The sequence below is a fragment of the Bos javanicus genome, chromosome 8 (genome assembly GCF_032452875.1).
Source record: "Bos javanicus breed banteng chromosome 8, ARS-OSU_banteng_1.0, whole genome shotgun sequence".
NCBI classification, from domain to species: Eukaryota; Metazoa; Chordata; class Mammalia; order Artiodactyla; family Bovidae; genus Bos; species Bos javanicus.
Window position 1 is genome coordinate 6,904,024 of NC_083875.1, and position 23,594 is coordinate 6,927,617.

General features: G+C 36.6%; 1 long non-coding RNA gene across 1 annotated transcript in view; it reads left to right on the forward strand.

Annotated features, from left to right (window-relative positions):
* LOC133252401 (uncharacterized) overlaps positions 1–15,370 on the forward strand; it is a 65,787-nt gene extending 50,417 nt beyond the window's left edge. Inside the window, exon 3 of the long non-coding RNA XR_009737914.1 lies at positions 12,650–15,370. This is a non-coding gene — a long non-coding RNA (uncharacterized LOC133252401). The remainder of the gene's footprint in view (positions 1–12,649) is intronic.
* Positions 15,371–23,594: the final 8,224 nt, after the last annotated feature.

Here is a 23,594-nt window from a genome sequence, read left to right on the forward strand (position 1 = left end):
AGCATCCAGTATCGTGCATCGAACCTTGACTGGTGACTCGTTTCATACATGATATTATACATGTTTCAATGCCATTCTCCCAAATCTCTCCACCCTCTCCCTCTCCCACAGAGTCCATAAGACTGATCTATACATCAGTGTCTCTTTTGCTGTCTCGTACACAGGGTTATTGTTACCATCTTTCTAAATTCCATATATATGCGTTAGTATACTGTATTGGTGTTTTTCTTTCTGGCTTACTTCACTCTGTATAATAGGTTCCAGTTTCATCCATCTCATTAGAACTGATTCAAATGTATTCTTTTTAATGGCTGAGTAATACTCCATTGTGTATATGTACCACAGCTTTTAAGAATAAAGAGGAAAATTCTACAAGCTTCCCGAAAGGGTGTGGGGAGAGGGAGAGACAAAGAGTCTACAAAGAAACAAGAATCCTATTGCATTAGATTTTTATGAGTCAGATGCTAGACAACAATGAAGCAACTTACTCAGATATTTAGATTTCTGTGGGAAATGTTTCAATCTAGATTTAAAATTATATATAGTGCATATATACATATATATGTGTGCAGTTTTATTTTTGAAGATGTCCATATGGTGTAATAATCAATATACTATAAATATATATAACTTACATAATTGCTTTACATTGTTAGTTTCTGCTATACAACACAGTGAATCAGCTGTATGTTCACATATATCCCCTCCCTCCTCAGCCTCCCTCTCACCACCAACCCCAGATATATGTGTATACAACTTACCAAAGAGAAGACTCCCGCCTCTCTTCCCACCCTCTCCCTCAACAATTTCATTTGTTGTTTGTGTATGCTTTTAATATTTCTTTGTAAATATATTAGCCCCCTTTCTTTACTAAAACTGCTGCTTTATTACTTTTTAATCACAACATAAAATGTTGGGGGTCTCACCATTTTGGTACCAAAATCTTGGTCACATCACTGTTCTTAACAGCTTCCTAGGACTGTGCTGTGTAGATCCACCAGAGTTCGTGCTTTCAGTCCCCTATTGCTGGCCTTGAATGGTTTCCATGCTTGTATGTGTTATAAACAGTCCCACAATTAATAATACTGTGTAAATGTTTTAAAATATTTCTTAAATATCCATATGTATCTGTACAATTACTTTATAGCAGTACTACTAGATACGGTTAAATGCACTTAGGTAAATAATATCAAATTTCCTTCCTAAAATGTCATTCCATCTTGGAATCCAGAACAATGTATAAGAACAATCGTTTTCCCATAATTTTGCTAGAAGAATATGTCAACTGTTAGGATTTTTGTCAACAAAAAATGTAAAACATGGTATCTCAGCGTAGATTAAACATGATTTCTCATACTTCCACTGTTGAGGTATAGCTTCCTTTCCTATGTTTGAGGACATATTAGTATTTATCTGCAAATAATCTTACCTGCATTTTGTTGGGGTTGTTAGCCTGTTTTATCTCAGTAACTAAGACTGATTTATATATTAGGGAATTAGCCTTTGTTAATGAATGAGTTACAATCCCCACCTTCCAATCATCACCCATTTCTCATTTATCCTTTGAATTTTTGTATGGCATGGGGTTACTGATATTTCTCCTGGCAATCTATATTCCAGTTTTTACACTCCAGGAAAACGTTCTTGACTTTTCTCCGGGAAAAAATGTCATTCTTGTCTTTAATTTTTCATTATATTAATAAAGGTCAGCCCCATTTCAAGGATATAATTTCTTGATGTTTTCTTGTAGCTTTTGTATAGTTTCATTTTCAAAATTTCAACTATCCATTCATTCAGAATTTGTCTAGTGTAAGATTTGCAATGTTAACTGACTCCAGATGGCCAGGTGATCCATCTAACACTGTTGATCAAAAGTTTATATTTTTTTAGTTAACAGAAAAATTTTGACTACACCAAAGCCATTGACTGTGAGATCACAACAAACTGGAAAATTCTTAAAGAGTTGAGAATACCAGACCACCTTAACTGTCTCCAGAGAAATCTGTATGCAGGTCAAGAAGCAACAGTTAGAACTAGACATGGAACCATAGACTGTTTTCAAATTAGGAAAGGAGAATGTCAAGACTGTATGTCGTCACCCTACTTATTTAACTTATATACAGAGTACATCATGTGAAATACTGGGCTGAATGAACCACAAGCTGGAATATAGATTGCTAGGAGAAATATCAATAACCTCAGATATGCAAATGACACCACCCTTATGGCAGAAACCAAAGAGGAACTAAAGAGCCTCTTGATGAAAGTGGAAGAGGAGAGTGAAAAAGTTGGCTTAAAACTCAACATTCAGAAAACTAAGATCATGGCATCTGGTACCATCACTTCATAGCAAATAGATGGGGAAACAATGGAAAAAGTGACAGACTTTATTTTCTTGGGCTCCAAAATCACTGCAGATGGTGACTGCAGCCATGAAATTAAAAGACGCTTACTCCTTGGAAGAAAAGCTATGACCAGTTTAGACAACATATTAAAAAGCAGAGACATTACTTTGCTGACAAAGGTCCATCTAGTCAAAGGGATGGTTTTTCCAGTAGTTGTGTATGGATGTGAGGGTTGGACCGAAAAGAAAGCTGAGTGCTGAAAAATTGATGCTTTTTTGGTTTGCTTTGTTGTGTTCTTTTTTTTAATTTATTTTTTAATTGAAGGATAATTGCTTTACAGAATTTTGTTGCTTTCTGTCAAACCTCAAGATGAATCAGCCATTGGTATACATATATCCCGTCCCTTTTGAACATTCCTTGCATCCCCCTCCCCACCCCACCCCTACAGGTTGATAGAGAGTCCCTGTTTGAGTTTCCTGAGCCATACAGCAAATTCCCTTTGGCTATCTATTTTACATATAGTAATGTAGGTTTTGTAAGTAATGTAAGTTTCCAAATACGAAAAGGAGTACATCAAGGCTGTATATTGTTACCCTGCTTATTTAACTTATATGCAGAGTACATCATGAGAAACACTGGGCTGGAAGAAGCACAACCTGGAATCAACATTGCTGGGAGAAATATTGATAACCTCAGATATGCAGATGACAGCACCCTTATGGCAGAAAGTGAAGAGGAACTAAAAAGCCTCTTGATGAAAGTGAAAGTGGAGAGTGAAAAAGTTGGCTTAAAGCTCAACATTCAGAAAACAAAGATCATGGCATCTGGTACCATCACTTCGTGGGAAATAGATGGGGAAACAGTGGAAACAGTGTCAGACTTTATTTTTTTGGGTTCCAAAATCACTGCAGATGGTGATTGCAGCCATGAAATTAAAAGACGCTTACTCCTTGGAAGGAAAGTTATGACCAACCTAGATAGCATATTCAAAAGCAGAGACATTACTTTGCCAGCAAAGGTCCGTCTAGTCAAGGCTATGGTTTTTCCAGTGGTCATGTACGGATGTGAGAGTTGGACTGTGAAGAAAGCTGAGCGCCCAAGAATTGATGCTTTTGACCTGTGGTGTTGGAGAAGACTCTTGAGGGTCCCTTGGACTGCAAGGAGTTCCAACTTGTCCATTCTAAAGGAGATCAGCCCTGGGATTTCTTTGGAAGGAATGATGCTAAAGCTGAAACTCCAGTACTTTGGCCACCTCATGCAAAGAGCTGACTCATTGGAAAAGACTCTGATGCTGGGAGGGATTGGGGGCAGGAGGAGACAGGGACGACAGAGGATGAGATGGCTGGATGGCATCACCGACTCAATGGACGTGAATCTGAGTGAACTCCGGGAGTTGGTGATGGACAGGGAGGCCTGTTGTGCTGCGATTCATGGGGTCGCAAAGAGTCAGACACGACTGAGAGACTGAACTGAACTGAATGTAAGCTTCCACATTACTCTTTTTATACATCTCACCCTCTCCTCTGCTTTCCCCATGTTCATAAGTCTATTCTGTATGTCTCTTTCTCCATTGCTGCCCTGTAAATAAGTTCTTTGGTACCATTCTTCTAGATTCCATATATATGTATTCAGTTCAGTTCAGTTCAGTTGCTCACTTGTGTCCAACTCTTTGCAACACCATGAATCGCAGGACACCAGGCCTCCCTGTCCATTACCAACTCCCAGAGTTTACTCAGACTCACGTCCATCGAGTCGGTGATGCCATCCAGCCATCTCATCCTCTGTCGTCCCCTTCTCCTCCTGCCCCCAATCCCTCCGAGCATCAGGATCTTTTCCAATGAGTCAGCTCTTTGCATGAGGTAGCCAAAGTACTGGAGTTTCAGCTTTAGCATCATTCCTTCCAAAGAAATCCCAGGGCTGATCTCCTTTAGAATGGACTGGTTGGATCTCCTTGCAGTCCAAGGGACTCTCAAGAGTCTTCTCCAACACCACAGTTTAAAAGCATCAATTCTTGGGCGCTCAGCTTTCTTCACAGTCCAACTCTCACATCCATACATGACCACAGGAAAAACCATAGCCATGACTAGATGGACTTTTGATGGCAAAGTAATGTCTCTGCTTTTGAATATGCTATCTAGGTCGGTCATAACTTTCCTTCCAAGGAGAAAGCGTCTTTTAATTTCATGGCTGCAATCGCCATCTGCAGTGATTTGGGTTTAGAATATGATATTTATCTTCTTTCTGACTCATTTCACTATGTATATTAGGTTTTAGGTTCATCCACCTCATCAGAACTGACTCAAATGCATTCCTTTTTATGGGTGAGTAATATTCCATTGTGTATATGTACCACAACTTCTTTATCCATTCATCTGTTGATGGACATCTAGGTTACTTCTATGTTCTAGCTATTGTAAATAGTGTTGCAATGAACAATGGGATACATGTATCTTTTTCAATTTTGGTTTCCTCAGGGTATATGCCTAGGAGTGACATTGCTGGGTCATATGGTGGTTTTATTCAGTTTTTTAAGGAATCTTCATACCATCTTCCATAGTGACTGTTTCAATTTACACTTCCACCGACAGTTCAAGAGCATTCCCTTTTCCCCACATCCTCTCCAGCATTTATTGTTTGTAGACTTTTTGAGGATGGCCATTCTGACCGATGTGAGGTGATATCTCATTGTAGTTTTGACTAGCATTTCTCTAATAATGAATGATGCTGACTATCTTTTCATGTGTTTGTTAGCCATCTGGTTATCTTCTTTGGAGAAATGTCTGTTTAGGCCTTTTCCCCACATTTTTGATTTTTTTTTTTTCTTCCTGGCATTGAGTTGTATGAGCTGCTTGTATATTTTGGAAATTAATCCTTTGTCAGTTGCTTCATTTGATATTATTTTCTCACATTCTGAGGGTTTTCTTTTCACCTTGCTTGTGGTTTCCTTTGATGTTCAAAAGCTTTTAAGTTTAATAAGGTCCCACTTGTTAACTTTTATTTCCTTTACTGTAGGAGGTGGGTCATAGAGGATCTTGCTTTGATTTATGTCATCGAGTGTTCTGCCTATGTTTTCCTCTAAGAGTTTTATACTTCCTGGTCTTACATTTAGGTTTTTAATCCATTTTGAGTTTATCTTTGTGTATGGTGTTAAAGTGTTCTAATTTCATTCTTTTACATGTAGCTAATGGAGAAGAAAATGGCAACCCACCCCAGTATTCTTGCCTGGGAAATACTGTGGACAGAGGAGCCTGGTGAGCTACAGTCCATGGGGTTGCAAAAGAGTCGAATACAACTTAGCAACTAAACTAAACAACAACATGTAATTATCCAGTTTTTCTAGCACCGTTTATTGAAGAGGCTGTCTTTGCCCCATTGTATGTTCTTGCCTCCTTTGTCAAAAATAAGTTACCCAGAGCTGCATGGGTTTATTTCTGGGCTTTCTATCTTCTTTCATTGGTCTATATTTCTGTTTTTGTGCAAGACAGTATCATACTGTCTTGATGACTGTAGCTTTGAAGTATAATCTGAAGTCAGGAAGGTTGATTCCTCCAACTCCATTCTTCTTTCTCAAGACTGCTTTGTCTATTTGGGATCTTTTGGGTTCCCATGTGAATTGTGAAATTTTTTGTTTTAGTTCTATGAGAAATGCCATTGGTAATTTGATAGGGATCACATTAAGTCTGTAGATTGTGTTAGGTAGTATAGTCATTTTCACAATATTGATTCTTCCTACCCAGGAACATGGAATATCTCTCTATCTGTTTATGTTGTCTTTGATTTCTTTCATTAGTGTCTTTTAATTTTCTGCAGTTCTTTTGTCTCCTTAGGTAAGTTTATCCCTAGATATTTTATTCTTTTTCTTGCAATGGTGAATGGGATTGATTCCTTAATTGCTCTTTCTGATTTTTCATTGCTGGTATATAGAAATACAAGTGATTTCTGTGTATTGATTTTGTATCCTTCAACTTTGCTAAATTCACTGGTTAGCTCTAGTAATTTTCCGATGCTATCTTTAGGGTTTTCTATGTACTGTATAACATCATCTGCAAACAGTGAGAGCTTAACTTCTTTTCTGATCTGAACTCCTTTTATTTCTTCTTTCTTCTCTGATAGCTATAGCTAGGATTTCCAAAATTATGTTGAATAATAGTGGCAAAAATGGATGCCCTTGTCTTGTTCCTGATCTTAGGGGGAATGCTTTCAGTTTTGTACCATTGAAAATGATATTTTCTGTAGGCTTATCAAATATGGCCTTTACTATGTTGAGGTAGGTTCCTTCTACGCCCATTTTTTGAAGTGTTGTAATCATAAGTGGGTGCTAAATTTTGCCAAAGGGCTTTTCTGCATCTATTGAGAGTATCATATGGTTTTTATCTTTCAATTTGTTAATGTGGTGTATCACATTGATTGATTTATATATATTGAAGAATCCTTGCATTCCTGGAATAAACCCAACTTGATCATGGTGTATGAGCTTTTTGATGTGTTGCTGAATTCTGTTTGCTAAAATTTTGCATCTCTGTTCATCAGTGATATTGGCCTGTGGTTTTCTTTTTTTGTGTTGTCTTTGTCTGGTTTTGGTGTTGGGGTGATGGTGACCTCAAAGAATGAGTTTGGAAGTGTTCCTTCCTTGGCAATTTTTTGAAAGAGTTTTAGAAGGATAAGCATTAGCTCTTCTCTAAATGTTTGATAGAATTCTCCTGTGAAGCCATCTGGTCCTGGGCTTTTGTTTTCTGAGAGATTTTTGATCACAGCTTCAATTTCAGTGCTTGTAATTGGGTTGTTCAGGATTTCTATTTCTTCCTGGTTCAGTGTTGGAAGATTGAACTTCTCTGAGAATCTGTCCATTTTTCCCAGGTTATCCATTTTATTGCCATATATTTTTTCATAATAGTCTGTTATTATCCTTTGTATTTCTGCATTGTTTGTGGCAACCTCTCCTTTTTCATTTCTAACTTTGTTAATTTGATCCTCCTCTCTTTTTATCTTAATGAGTCTGGATAAAGGTTTGTCAATGTTTATCTTTTCATAGAACTAGCTTTTAGTTTTATTAATCTTTACTATTGTTTCTTTCATTTATTTCTGCTTCGATCTTTATGATTTCTTTCCTTCTACTAATTTTGGGGACTTTTTTGTTCTTTTTCTAGCTGTTTTATGTGTAAAGTTAGGTTGTCTAGTCGATGTTTTTCTGTTTCTTGAGGTAGGATTATACTGCTATAAACTTCCCTCTTAAAACTGCTTTTGCTGCATCCCATAGGTTTTGAGTTGTCATGTTTTCATTGTCTTCTGTTTCTAGAATTTTTTTAATTTCCCTTTTGGTTTCTTCAGTAACCTTTTGGTCACTTAGAAATGTGTTGTTTAATCTCAATGTGTCTGTGTTTCTTACAGTTTTTTTCTTTAGTTGATATCTAGTCTCATAGCGTTGTGGTCAGAGAAGATGCTTGATACAATTTTAATTTTCTTAAATTTATTGAAGTTTGATTTGTGGCCCAAGATGTGGTCTATCCTGGAGAATGTTCCATATGCACTTGAGAAGAATGTGTATTCTTCTGATTTGGGTGGAATGTCCTGATGATATCAATGAGATCCACCTCATCTAATGTATCATTTAAGACATGTGTTTCCTTATTAATTTTCTGTTTTGATGATCTGTCCATTGGTGTGAGTGGGGTGTTAAAATCGCCTACTATTATTGTGTTACTGTCAATTTCTCCTTTTATGTCTGTTAGTGCTTATCTTATGTATTGAGGTGCTCCTGTGTTGGGTGCATAGATATTTACAGTTGCTATGTCTTCCTCTTGATCATTATGTAGTGCCCTTCCTTACCTCTTGTAATCGTCTTTATTTTAAGGACTATTGTGTCTGATATGAGGATTGCTACTCCAGCTTTCTTTTGCTTCCCATTTGCATGGAATATTGGAATATATTTTCCACCCTCTCACTTTCAGTCTATATGTGTCTTGAGATCTGAAGTGCATTTCCTGTAGACAGCCTATATATGGGTCTTGTTTTTGTATCCATTCAACCAGTCTGTGTCTTTTGGTTAAAGCATTTAAACCATTTACATTTAAAGTAATTATTGATATATATGTTCCTATTGCTATTTTCTTAATAGTTTGGGATTGATTTTGTAGATCTTTTTTTCTTCTCTTGTATTTCTTGACTATATAAATCTATTTAATATTTGTTGTAGTTGGTTTGGTGGTATTGAATTCTCTTAACTCTTGCTTGTCTGAAAAGCTTTTTATTTCTCCATAAATTTTGAATGATACCTTTGCTGGGTACAGCAATCTTGGTTGTAGATGTTTCCCTTTCACTACTTTAAATATATCCTGCCATTCCTTTCTGGCCTGCAGAGTTTCTGCTGAAAGATCAGCTGTTAAGCATATGGGGTTTCCCTTGTATGTTACTTGTTGCTTCTCCCTTGCTGCTTTTAATATTCTTTCTTTGTGTTTAGTCTTTATTAGTTTGATTAGTATGTGTCTTGGCATGTTTCTCCTTGGGTTTATCCTGTGTGGGACTCTTTGTGCCTCTTGTACTTGATTGACTATTTCCTTTTCCGTGTTGAGGAAATTCTCAACTATAATCTTTCAAAAATTTTCTCATACCCTTTCTTTTTCTCTTCTTCTTCTGTGACCCCTATAATTCGAATGTTGGTGCATTTGACATTGTCCCAGAGGTCTCAGACTGTCATCAGTTCTTTTCATTCTTTTTACTTTATTCTCCTATTCAGAAGTTATTTCCACCATTTTATCTTCCAGCTCACTAATTCATTCTTCTGATTCAGATACTCTGCTATTGATTCCTTCTAGAGTAGTTTTAATTTCATTAACTGTGTTGTTTGTCTCTGCATGTTTGTTCTTTAATTCTTCTAGGTCTTTCTTAATTGAGTCTTGAATTTTTCTCCATTCTGTTATTAAGGTTTTTTTTCATCTTTAGTATCATTATTCTGAATTTTTTTCAGGTAGTTTGCCTATTTCCTCTTCATTTATTTGGACTTCTGTGTTTCTAGTTTGTTACTTCATTTCTGTAGTTTTTCTCTGCCTTTTCATTATTTCTTTTTAACTTATTGTGTTTGAGGTCTCCTTTTCCCAGGCTTCAAGGATGAATCCTTTCTTCCTTTTGGTTTCTGCCTTCCCAAGGTTGGTCCAGGGGTTGTGTAAGCTTCATATAGGGTGAGATTTGTGCTGAATTTTTGTTTGTTTGTTTTTCCTCTGATGGACAGGCTGAGTGAGGTGGTACTCCTGTCTGCTGATGATTTGGTTTGTATTTTTGTTTGGTTTGTTGTTTAGATGAGGTGTCCTGCACAGGGTGCTACTTGTGGTTGGGTGATTCTGGGTCTTGTATTCAAGTGGTTTCCTTTGTGTGAGTTTTCACTATTTGATACTCCTTAGGGTTAGTTTTCTGGTAGTCTTGGGTCTTGGGGTCAGTGCTCCCACTCCAAAGTCTCAAGGCTTGATCTATGTTCAGGAATGAAGATTCCACAGGTGGGTTTGTTATGGCATTAAAACAAATATCTGAAAACCAAAGATGAACTCCAGACAAATGGCAGTTACAAAATCAGGCAAATAATAATTAAAATAATGGAATATAACATATACATATACACTCATGAGCAAAGTCAAAACAGTCTAACAAAAATAAAGTATGGTAGATTGACCCAGCAAACTAAAGAAATAAAAAATTATAATTACCAGTGAAGAACAAAACTAACTAAAGCACAAACTAGAAAACAAAACTAAAGCAAGGTGCCAAGTGGGGAATAAAGCAATGAAAATAAAACAAGTAAATATATTGAGAGGAAAGAAGAGAAAGAAAAGAAAGAAGGAATAGTTATGCAAAGTTAAATAGAGATAGATGAAGAAGATTTATAAACATTAAAGATTAATTGCAAGGGGAAAAGAACAGTAGGAAAAGCAAACAAATGAATAAATGTAGGAAAAAATAATAATAGGTTAAAAATTTTAAGAATTAAAATTATAAAAAAGAGAAAAGAAAAAAAAGGGAAGAAGAAAAAAAACAAAAAAAGGAAAATCCCATAGAACTGCAAAAACCCAACACAGAGACAGAGGTTTATAACAACAGTAAAAAGTGTGATTTAATATACACATATACATATACACTCATAAGCAAAATCAAAATAGTCCCAGAAAAATAAAGTACAATAGATTGATCTGGCAAACAAAGGAACCAAAAATTATATCTACAAGAAGAAAACTAACTAAAGCATAAACTGGAAAACAAAACTAAAGCAAGTCACCAGTTTGACATTAAAGCAATGAAAATAAAATTAACAAATATGTTAACAAGAAAGAAAAGAAAGAAAGAATAGATATGCAAAGTTAAATAGAGATAGATAAAGAAGATTTATATACATTAAAGATTAACTCAAGGGGAAAAGAACAGTAGGAAAAACAAACTAAGGAATAAATGTAGAAAAAATAATAATAGGCTTAAAAAATTAAAATTAAAAAAAGAGAGAGAGAGAAAAAGGAAAATTCCACAGAACTGCAAAAGCCCAATGTAGAGACAGAGGTTTATAGCAACAATAAAAAATGTGACTAGGGGAAAAAAAAGAAAGTTCAAAAGCTTAATTGGATTTCATAGTGCTAATAAAGTCAACAACTACAACAGAGGGGGGAAGAAAAGGAAAAAGAAAAAGAAAAAAAAATCCAAAAGAATCTACAGAACAAATCAAAACATAAGAATAATAAATGCTTTTCTTGAGTCACTGCTGTCAGAGTCTTTTCCCTAGCTAGAAGTCACAGTCCACCTCACTTCCCTAGGACGCCCTCCTACACTCTTCTGATCTCTGGACCTGTGTGGGAAGCTCAGATTCTAATCTGGTCCTACTCCAGTGTTTTCTTGCCACCAATGTTCACAGCTGTCAGAACTAGTGCGTTTTCTTTTGTGGGAGCTCTCTATGACATTTTATATATTGCATAGACATAGAGTCTGCCTAGTTGATCGTGTGGATTTAATCTGCAGCTTGTACAGCTGGTGGGAATGTTTTGGGTCTTCTTCCTTAGCCATACTGCCCTTGGGTTTCAATTGTGGTTTTATTTCCACTTCTGCATCCTGGGGTTTGCTCCTGAGGCTGCCCTTGAGGATCTGGGTTTGCCCTCATGAGGGCCAGGTGTGGAGGTAGTGCAGCTGCTTGGGTTGCAGGGGTTCTGGCAGCACCAGGTACTCAGGGGGAGTTGGCAGCTAGGGCAGCAGGAAATATAGTGCTCTAGAAGGGTATGGCAACCAGTATTGGCCAGTACGCTCCAGTATTCTTGTCTAGAGAAGCCCCCCTCCCTGACAGAGAAGCCTGGCAGGCCACAGTCTACAGGGTCGCAAAGATTTGGACGCTACCAAAGTGACCCTGTGTGTATAGATGCAAGACTTTTTTGCCTGTGGCAGCTCTGCCCCAGTGAGTGTTGAGCGTGAAGGTGGCACAGCTGCTTGGCTTGTGGGGACCCTGGAGGTGCCAAGTGTGCAGAGACATGGACTGTCTCCACCACAGGAGTTATGGCCCTATCAGAGTCTTTTTTCAAGCCTCATGTAGCTGGCGATCAGAAGGCCTCTTTGGCCAGTCTTTCTCCATAGGTCCACCCATTCAGGCACTTAGAGGGTTCCTTTGCCTGGGGTCCTTCTCTGTTGTTCAGCGCATCAGGCACATAGAGAGGCCCCCCTGGCTAGGACCCTACTCTGTAGATCAGTGCATCAGGGACTTAAAGGGGCACCCTGGGTGGGGTCCTACTCTGTAATTCAGTGTGTCAGGCATTTGATGAGCCAGCCTCTCTTTTGTTGAGCTGCTGTTGCGGGCATGTGGGGAGAGAGAGGCTATGGTGTTGGCTCCACCCCCTACGCCTGACTCAGCAGTATTGCCTTGCTTCCATGGCTGCCCAGCTTTCCTCTACAGGCATTTTCCACCATAATCTCCTCTCTCAGCTCCTCTTAGATTGATCTGTCTCTCTGCAGTCAACAGCAACCTTGCCCTGGTATTTCTCCACAATCCCTAAACTCCAGTTGCCAGCCGCTCTGCCTTCCAGGGGACCTGCATCCCTGTCCAGAGTACGTGTGGCTGTGGCAATGACCATCTGATTCTCATTCCGTTTAGGCTGCCACAGATCAGCTGTTTCACTCTCAGCCTTAAATGTTTCTCCTCTGACTCAGATGATTGCCGTGATGTGGGGACCGGACCCCTGCTTCAGTGCCCCCACTGGCTGAGGGCAGATCCAGCCTTACTAACACTCCTGTTTTCCCCCCTTGTCCTACCAAGTTTTGTGTGGTTCTTTATATTCTTCTCCACTATTTAGGTTCTCCTGTCTGCTCTCAGCTGGTGTTCTGCATGCACTTCTGCATCTGCAGGTGTATTCCTGATGTACCTGTGGAGAGAGATGTACTCCACATCCACCTACTCCTCTGCCATCTTGTACTCCCAGAATTGATGCTTTTGAACTGTAGTATTTGAGAAGACTCTTGAGTGTTCCTTGGACTGCAAGGAGATCAAACCAGTCAATCCTAAAGGAAATCAGTCCTGAACATTCATTGGAAAGACTGATGCTGAAGCTGAGACTCCAGTGCTTTGGCCACTTGATGGGAAGAACTGACTCACTGGAAAAGACCCTGAAGCTGGGAAAGATTGAAGGAAGGAGGAGAAAGGGACGACTGAGGATGAGATGGTTGGATGGCATCACCAACTCAATGGACATGAGTTTGAGCAAACTCCAGGCTTTGGTGATGGACAGGGAAGCCTGGTGTGATGCAATCCATGGGTTGCAAACAGTTGGACATGACTGAGTGACTGAACTGAGCTGAATTAACAGAAACTATGGATTAATGTTTATTTATAATTTCACATTGGGGAAGGCTTTTCTAACCATAATATATAATCCAGCAATCATGGAAAGATAAGACTGATACTTCAGGATACATGAAATTGGAAAGCTTAATTTTTACTCACTGTTTTCCAATGACACCTTTATCACATATTAAAATCCTGTATATATTTTTATTTTTGATATTACTATTTTGGATTGTGTCTCCTTACACATAAGCACAACACTATTCTACCTACTGAGGTTTATAATAGACTCCATGTCTGTTAGAACTCATTTCTGCTCTTTGTTCTTTGTCCAAGTTTATTTAGCTAAACTGCCCAATTTTTATGTGAACTTTAGAATCATTTTATCTGGTCCCAGTACCATTTAAGATCACATTACATTAATGCAAAAGAATTTAGGAAAAATAGATGCCATTGATATTGACTCTTTCTCTCTCTGACTGTGATATGTTTTTCTATTAGTTTAAGTTTACTTTTATGTACTGTAGGAGTGGTTTGAAGTTTCTTTTCATATAGAGTTTGCACATACTGTGCTAAGTTTAGGCGTGTGGCTTTATTTTTTATGCTGCTAGTAAGAATGAGGTCTTTCATTATATCTTTGAACTGGTAGTCTCATGTTTGGTGGTTTGGTTGCTAAGTCGTGTCTGACTCTTGGGAACCCAAGGACTATAGCATGCCAGGTTCCTCTGTCCATGGGATTTCCCAGGCAAGAATACTGGGGTGGGTTGCCTTTCCTTCTCCAGAGGATTTTCCTGAACCAGAATCAAACCCACGTCTCCTGCATTGCAGTTTTATGTTTAGATAAATTCTATTTGTGTCAAATTCTATTTCACCAAGTCACTGTATTATCTCATACTTGCAGGCTTTTGCTTTCTTACTTAATATCTTAGTGTTTTGCAAAAAACACTATGTTAACTGCAAATAGTTTTACCTCCTCCTTCCCAATATTTATATCTCTAATTTTCTTCTCTTGTCTAAGTTATAGCTTCATCTCTTTCAGACAACATTAAATTGTCATAATGATAGTGGATATTCATTCTTGTTCTTGACTTTGGTGAGAGAATCTGTAGTATTTCCCCATTAGGATGATGCTGACTTTTCGACATTTAGCTATATGTCTATGTGTAGATAATCAAGTTAAGAAAGAAACGATAAAATGATTCCTGTATTGTCAATGTTTTTAATAAAAATGAATGCTTATTTTGTCAAATGCCCTCTCAGAATCCATACAGATAATAATATAATCTATATGAATAGCTTGATAGTATTGAATCAGAGGGTATATGGTTCTTGCTTCTATCTGCTCAATGTTCTGCAAACCTAAAACTACTATAAAGTCTATTAATTAGAAAATAAACTTGTATATATATTTAAAGAAAGAGTGGCATAAATTTCAATATTCGATATCAACTGAGAATGACTGATGAGAGAAGGAAAATGTTTAGAAAGAGAAAAAGAACTTGTTAGCCTTGACCTTATTAAAGTTGCTATGGAATCACAAAGCTTCAACAGAAGTACATTTCCTTCTATATAAATTCAATATCTTTTAGAGGTTTTCAATTTTCTGAGTTAACTTGTACAGACCTACATAAACTTGATTAAAGTCAGAGACTATAAAATCAATGTTCCAACTTTAATAATGTAAAAACTATAATGTAATAACAAAAACTGGAAAGTAGAGGTGAATAAAAAAGGGGAAAGAAGTTGAATGTGTGTTTTAACTATTTTTTAAAATGGTAAGATAGTGACTAAAATTGACAAAGAAATATATGCATATTTTAATGACATGAAAACAGTTTTAAGAATGAAAATCATATAATAAAGTTTAAAAGTCAATATAAAGGGGAGGTGATATTTGGTATGTGTTAATTCCACACATTTTCACAAAGGAGAATAAATCCGCTGAAACTGATTAATTTCCTTGGGATACACTGTACCCCTTGAATTGGAGCCCACTATGAATCCAACTATGAATCTAGAATAAATTCCATTTGGAAAATGTATCAAACTCCTTTAAGTCCAACCAGGATATTTCCTAGGTGTTTGGGATTTTGTTTCTTTTTAGATTTGTGATTTAAAAAAATAAAAATAAAAAGGATGTATATGCTGGATAGAGAGAAAGAATATTTTCAGACATTTTAGAAGTGAAAGGATCCTCAACCTCATTCCACACTCCAAGGTGTTTGGTATGTAACCTTATGTAACCTTATAGACTTTTCTGTGTGTAGATACACATGTACACACTCACACAAATATAGTTCTACTCAAACATAATATGCCACAAAAGTTTATGATCTCAAAGTGTCATCTACAATAATATGGTGGAAATGAAATCCAAGAGAGTTATCAACCATGCACAGTGGCAAGTATTGATTTATCAGAGATCATAGTTGCTGTAAATATTGCCAAAGAGTTTTGAACCTGTAAATAAGAGGTAATGTTTAAAATACAATTCTATATGACATTAAGGCTTTATGGGAAGACTTATTGCAAGTGGGGCCTAAAAAGATGACATGGTCAAAAATAGGAATTCAAATATTAAAAAAAAAAATAAGCTCTTCCCCGGTGGCTCAGTGGTACAGAATCTGCCTGCCAGTGCAGAGACACAGGTTCAGTCCTTGAGCCGGGAAGATCCCACATGCTGTGGAGCAACAAAGCCCATGGGCCACAACTATTGAGCCCGGGCTTTAGAGTCTGGGAGCCGCAACTACTGAAGCCTGTGTGCCCTAGAGCCCAAGCTCCACAAGAGAAGCTGCTGCAGTGAGAAGCCCGTGCATCACAACGAGAGCAGCCCCTACTCTCCACAACTAGAGAAAAGCCTGTGCAGCAACTAAGACTCAGCACAGCCAAAAAGTAAAAATAAATAAACAAATAAAATTACTTAAAAAGAAAAATAAGGAGAAAATTAAAAATGAAACATGTTGCATTGTGTCAGGAACATACATGCTTAAATGAACCCAAACATACACAAAGGCACACACCTACAAACACACACAGCTAAAGAGAGAAGGGGCCTCAGAGGAGGAATAGATGAAGGAAAAGGAAGAGGGTGAGCAGGATGGAGAGGAGAGAGGAGGTTACGCGGGAGGAGGGAAGGAAGGGGACGTTGAACCAGCTATTACACATCAAATAAATAGTCCTTTCTCTCTCCAGAGATTTGAGAGATGACTTATCATCAGTTATCAAGCAGGGAGAATCTGAAAATAAAAGGGATAAGGTCAGCACTGGCTGTATTAAAAATTAAAATGGATCCAGCTCGAAAGGAATAAAATTATAGGCAAAAACTATTCTATGCAAGAAGGTCTTGAACCAAATCACTCAAAGGTAAATACACATCCAACACAGATGCTGCAAAGTATATATTAGCCTCCATGTTCCCTCAAAACAGCAGGTTTATGACAGTCACTAAATAAATAAATAGATGCAATGGATACCATAAAATAAGTGATCCCAGGGGAATGGTCTGTAAACTGGAGCTTTGTCTACAATAAATGCACCATGGCTGAAGTAGAGAGATTCTTTTTACAAAGTAGAGAGATGAACTAAATACATGAAATGCAACATTTAAACTACTGTGACATAAATAATATAGAAATAAGAAAATTTTAATAAAGTATGCTTTAAAAGCCTCTATGCTTATTATTTGGTGCAAGTGCACAATGCAACAGCCTTCACTCCACTGAACTTACTTACTCTTCTCCCTTTAACAAAGCAACTCTGGGAAAATAACTATGAAGACATCATTCTAAATTAAAATTTGAAATAGCGAAACAAATTCTTTCCAAAATTGAGCGTATAAGACTTAGGTTGAACCAAGAAGAAAAATGGAGGGTAAATGTCAGCCAGTTGTTGATACTTTTTGCTTGTTCCCTGTTCATTTCTTACTCTTAGCCCTTGAAATCTTCTCATTCTGCCTGTGATGATACTTACAAAAAAGGGCTGCATCTCCCAAAGATGTCTTTGAACAAGTTAATCTTGCTGAATTGCTAATGTGTCTATAAAAATTTTTTTTAATCCTTAATGCAAACATTTACCAAACGTTCAGCAGAATTCTAAGCATCTTACATGTGTTCATTCATTTAATTCTCCCAGCACTCATATGAGATGGATACTCTCATCAGCCACGTTTGACAAATGAAAAGTTGTGAGGACTGAAAGTGAAAGTGAAGTCGCTCAGTCGTGTCTGACTCTTTGCAACCCCATGGAGAGTGTAGCCTACCAGGCTCCTCTGTCCATGGGATTTTCCAGGCAAGAATACTGGAGTGGGTTGCCATTTCCTTCTCCAGGAGATCTTCCCGACCAGGGATTGAACCCGGGTCTCCCGCATTGTAGGCAGACACTTTACCATCTGAGCCACCCCAGGAAATGGAATAACTTGCCCAATGTATGGTGCCAGGAAGAAGAAGAGAGCCAACTTTTAAACCCATAATGCCTTTCCACTTCCAAGCAAAACAGCTAACTGCTGAGGTGCTTGCATGACTAGAAAAATGAGACACACCTATTGTCTTTCATAAACAAGACTGAGCGTAGACACTTGACTTGGGGGAATCATGAAGGAATAAAGACCCTCAGAAGGAAGAGAATGTTGACTCTTAGAAGAGAGAGGCAATGTGTAGAATATGTGGGAGGCTCCTGGTTGTGTGGGAACTTGTTGTCACATCACTTCTCATCAGATGTGTGACTTCCAACACTCCTTTGCTTCTGGCCACAGGTGAAGCAAGGGGAGAAATAGTATTGAAAATGGAAAATAAATTTTGAGATTGCAGATGGTCATTTGGGGGCATAATTACTACACAGATTAATTAAGATAAACCTAGACCACCTGAAAATATAAAAGCTAAAAAATATTCTAATATTTCTTACTAGAATTAAATTTTGGAGGATAAAAAATCCCATTCTAGAACACCTGTATACTATGCTTTAATGCAGCTGTGATGTATGCAGTACTTTGATATTTTTCCAAAATGTTTTATTTCTAATAAATTTTGAAATTACCAAAGAGGGTAACCAATTCAATGGACATGAGTTTGAGCAAACTCTGGGAGATGAAGGATAGGGAAGTCTGGCATATTGCAGTCCATGGGATCACAAAGAGTCGGACACGACTTAGTGATTGAACAAAAACAAAAGAGGTTAACAATAATTTCTTTCTCATTTTACACTTTTGTAAATTACTCCTTATTTTATAAAATTGTAATGATCCAAAAATAACAATTTTATCTGCAACTTTACTAAATTAAAACCCTTGCATTCTTTTTTCATTGATTTCCCAGTTATCAGATTTGCCAAATGTAGCATCTGTTTATATTATATACCTTAAATATAGATATTTGTTTACCTAGTAATATTCACAAAATACACAAAAGAAGATATCTATAAGGTCTGAAATTGTTTACCCCATAAAAAACAAACTGATAAAACAATAGACTAATCAGCCAATATTTGATTGGCCGTTTGTTAAGCAGACATCTTATAAATACTCACTGAACATTTTCTATATGCTAGATATAGGGTGGAGTAACAAGATTACAGAAAGCATGCTGGCCTATGCTCTCGGGAAAAAGGTCAATAATACTCCTTATGGGAGGAGTATTGAGAAGACCTCAGTAATGGTATAGTATAGCTCAAAGAATAGGGAGAAATCTTCTGTGCTGGTGCACAAAAACAAATGACAATAAAACAACAAAAAAACTGAAAAATGAAGACAATATGGGAAATAAAACTAAGGAATAAAGGAGGCAAAATAACTAAATTTTCCTGATTTGCTGAACTATAGATTATTATTTGAGGAAAATGGAAACATAAAGAAAAATCTAACTTGCATCAAGGTGGTGAAGGACATAGAAGGCCAGTCTAGAGATATTTGTATCATATAGATAAAACATCTGGATGACTGATCTTTTCATCCAGATACTTGGCATTATTCCAGCTCTTGACTCAGAATTTTCAAATTAAAAAAAAAAATCAAGAGAACATAATCCTTGGGTAAAGGTCAAGGAATATCTGAATTTTATTTTGGAATTTGTTTCCAAAGGGAACAGTCTTACTACTATCCCTTGAGACTTGAAACAAAAAGAGATCAAGGTTAAGAAAATAAATCTTGACGAAATGGTGAAAAAAATCATATGGTCTATAACATGAAATGGGTCTACTCCAACTCTCACTGATATAATTTTATGGGTGTGAATATTTTAAACAGTCTCTAAAGTGATATTGTACCTTCAGCCTACACACAACCAAGACACGAGGTCATTGCATTGGCTATTCCTGGATCAGTATTTTAAATTGTAAAACGCACATTGGTGTCCACTGAATTTACTTTGAGGTTCAGGAGTCTTTATTTATTAGTGCATGCCCTTAAATCTGTAAGCTGGAAAGTCATGAGTTCAATCATAAATTTAGAAGTCATGAATTTGTAGGCAGTCTAGAGTTCAATCATAAATTCTGGAGTCATGAATTTGGCATTGGCTTCAGTCTTACCAAAATGTATCTTCCTAACTCTAATCCAGTGACATCACTGTGGCCTCCAAACTTTAATCCCTAAGTAGGCACAACTCCAAATATAAACACTGGGAGTTTTTCACTCTCAAACTGTAAACCCCGTATAACCAAGAGTTTGGTTGTGATGTTCAATGTATATAAAACTCAGATTTTAATCCCTATAAGCATAAAATAAAAATAAAAATTCTTCAAGAACATATTTTAGCAAAGAAGAGTGTGTCTTTCTCTTTCTTAAGTGGAGCATGAGTTAAGGATAATCTGTCACCATAACTTTGAACTACTTGATCTCTGTATGCTTTCCTGGTCTAGTTTTAATGTTTCTTAAACCCAATTTCTTTTGTCTCCTTTAAAATGGACTAATCTCCAATCATCATGGAAATAAGTCAAGTAAATGAAAAATCATAAATTACATGGGGACTCACTAATTCAGTTTATTTGGAAACGAATGCCTGGGGCTTCAAAGAGAACCAACTGCCTTAGCTCCAATTCATCGTACTCATTGGCCAATTTAACTTGCCAGGGAAATGATAGATGATTTAACAAAGTGAGTGGTCAGTGTGACTTTCTGTTCCGTCTACAGACGTAATGGGGGTGGGAAGGAGGTGGAGATTGGGGGGATAGGAAAAGTCTGCAACATTCATTCTAAATCACGGTTTTTATGAAACACTCGGGTCAGTTATATTCCCCCCGCCCCAAGGAAATATCATAAAATAACCCCAACATTTTCTAAGTTAAATGCTTTCAATTCAATTCTCCTTTAACTATACATATTACAAAGCATTTTTAGGAAGATATGAATGCTGCCCAGAAGCTAAGAAATATCAAATTAGATATGTGCCAATCAGAAATTAATTGAACTCCCTTACAGTTTAAGTTACATCATTAGAAATGAAAACCAGAGGATATCAAGAAGAAGAACACAAAATGAATTTGAGATATAAATGACATTTATCTTACAGTAACACTGTGATTTCTAGGTATAAATGCATGTATGTATTATGACTTAGTTATTTGAGATATGAGAGAGAGTTTGTTCCCATTTATCAGGAAAAAACAACTGACAAATGGAAAGATTTAAGTATATATTCAAGAACACACAGTTGACAAGTAGAAGAAAACAGATATCTATAATCTTTCCAGCTTTTCACTATAATTCACTAATTTTTAAAATACAAGTGAGGGAAAAGAGGTATAGACAATCAATAAAATAGCTTATAGAATCCAATAAAATATTTATTCATTTGTTTAAAAATGATTTCATATATTCACTGTCTCACACTTTAGCATGAACTAGGAAGAGGTAAAATGAAAAGTAGAATAGTTTTAAAAGAAACTATGTTGTCAAATACAGAATATCTAGAGTGGCAGCTAGTTAGATAAAACTGATATTTTCTCATGACTTTTTCCTTTATATCATTATAGAGTTGTTATTTCTTGCTTGCTTGCCCTTTAAACATTTTTTCTGCAGATATCTAGAATGAGAAGTATAAAACAAAATTCCATCTTGAATTTCTAAGTTTCATGATAGGAGAATTTTCTACAATTCTTAGCTCACTATCAAATAGTTTATTTAAAATATAGTAATGTATTACTGGTTTAAAATACTTAAAGAAATCAATAACTGAATTATGGTGAATTGAGAAGAGTGGAATCAAATTAGAATTTTTAACTCTTTTTTTTTTTTAACTCCCAAATTCTGGGTGGATATGTATGGATGGAAAATTATAGACTTAGCCTAAGGGGTAATTTGGAAAAAAAGATTTCTGATTTCTTGTATTGATGCTCAGGAAGTAGAAATCAAATGTCAAATATGAATGTAAAACAGGACAGAATAAACCATGACAGCAAACCATGAAAGTGGTTCAATTCAAATGGACTAGTCTGGGAATTTTGCTCTGTCCAGATGGGTCAATTTGATACATGCACATATATACATCCTATGAGGATCAACTAAAGTCTCTTATTACTGGAATGTATCACAAGCTGACAGCTTATGAAATACCAAAGTATTGAAATACAAGCATCGTGTGATGAAAATTAGAATCACATACAAAAAATCAGCTTTAATTACTTGCGCATTAATTTGATCCAAATTAGTTGTTTACTCACAAGTCCATTTGGACGGATGAATGGACATCTGCTAGTTGTGTAGGCAAACGCAGAAAGATAATTTTATTTTTAGCTCCTTTAGGAAGGAAACAGAGAAAGTACAGCAAATATGACAGGCTAATTAAATAAATTAGATTTTTCAATTACCATACAGTGAATGATCATGTTAACCAAAGAATGACCATCTTATTTTGGGCAAAGTCATTAGAAAACAAAACAAAATTTTTTTTAAGTATATAATAAAATGATCATGAAGACAACGTGTTTTTAAATAAATGCATAATTTAGAACCTTGGGAATGAAGATTAAAAAATTAATTGGAAGGTGGGATGGGGAGATGGAAGGGAGGCTTAAGAAGGAGAGGATATATATATACACATATAGCTCAGAAACTAACACAACATTGTAAAACAATGATACTCCACTTAAAAAAAAAAAAAAAGAATCTGCCTGTAATGCAGGAGACCCGGGTTCTATCCCTGGATCAGGAGGAGCCCCTGGAGTCGGAAATGATAACCGACTCCAGTATTCTTGTCTGGAGAATTCCATGGGCAGAGGAGGCTGGCAGGCTACAGTCCATGGGATCGCAAAGAGTTGGACATGACTGAGCAACTTTCACTTTTCCATGAAAAATTAAGATCTATACATTTTTTTTTTTTAGATCTATACATTTTTATGTTTAAGTAAAGGAAAGAAGTTTTCTTATCTGCTGGTGGCAATGGTTGTATTATTCCACATAATGTGAAAGGTTTGTGAGAGAGAAAGATTACTAAGAGAGACAGTCACTTTTAGCTAAGTTGTAAATTAGCAGGAGGTAGGTTGGTTCTCTCTGCATTCTTACTCCCTTCCGATCATCTTCAGAAATAAATATAGAATTATCACAGTGCATGACCCAGAATTTATTCTGTTGGCACTGCTTTTCTATTGGTCTATTTCTGGTTGTTGTACATTGAATTTACACCCTGACCTACAGAGCTGGATAAAATCCATTTTGTTAAGTCCCTTCATGTTTAGGGATCCTAAATAAACTACCTTCAACAGACTATTCCTGTGCCTGTGTCCAGATTTAAAGCCACGTAACACCTGGAATTTGTGAGCTTAACCTGCTGTGACAAATAAAAATAAATAAGAAAGTTTCCCGTAGTTGACAACCCAGGTGGAAGTTTTACTACAATTTCCATCAGTCAAGAGGGCAAGGCTTCAAGTGAAATAAACTGTATTTACACACAAGTTTTCTCAGAAAGGTGGCTGTATTATAGCTTTATACAGCCTTTGAAACATGTGAGGAGACCTATGGATATAAATAAACAATGAAAATAAATCCCCTTGTCCGCTTGAAATTTTTTATCTGTTTACTTGATTCTTTTCTGTATCTAGACAACTTGGACCAATTAAATTTTGCCCTAATTCAAGAGAAAAAAAATGGGTGCTCTACGTTTAATGACATAAATGCTTTGGGGGGGGGGGGAAGCCAAGTATTACATATACTCACTCAAATCCATATCTCAATTGATTCTATAATTCTCATTTTCCTTTATTCTGATTTATTGAATTGATGGTGTAGTTGGGGTGTGACAAAACTTTGAAAAATACTGAATAAAGATAAAACAACCTTCATGCATCTACATTCTAAGAGCATTGGATAAAGGAGTCTAAAAGTCTAGAATTTGAATAAAAATCCAAAGTACTTTTTGGATGGTTTGGCCATTTAAAAAAAAATCTTTTTTGGAGTGCTGTTACTTTCAGGTGTACAGCAAAGTGAATCAGGTGTACACACCCACTTCCCTGGTGGCTCAGAGGGTAAAGCG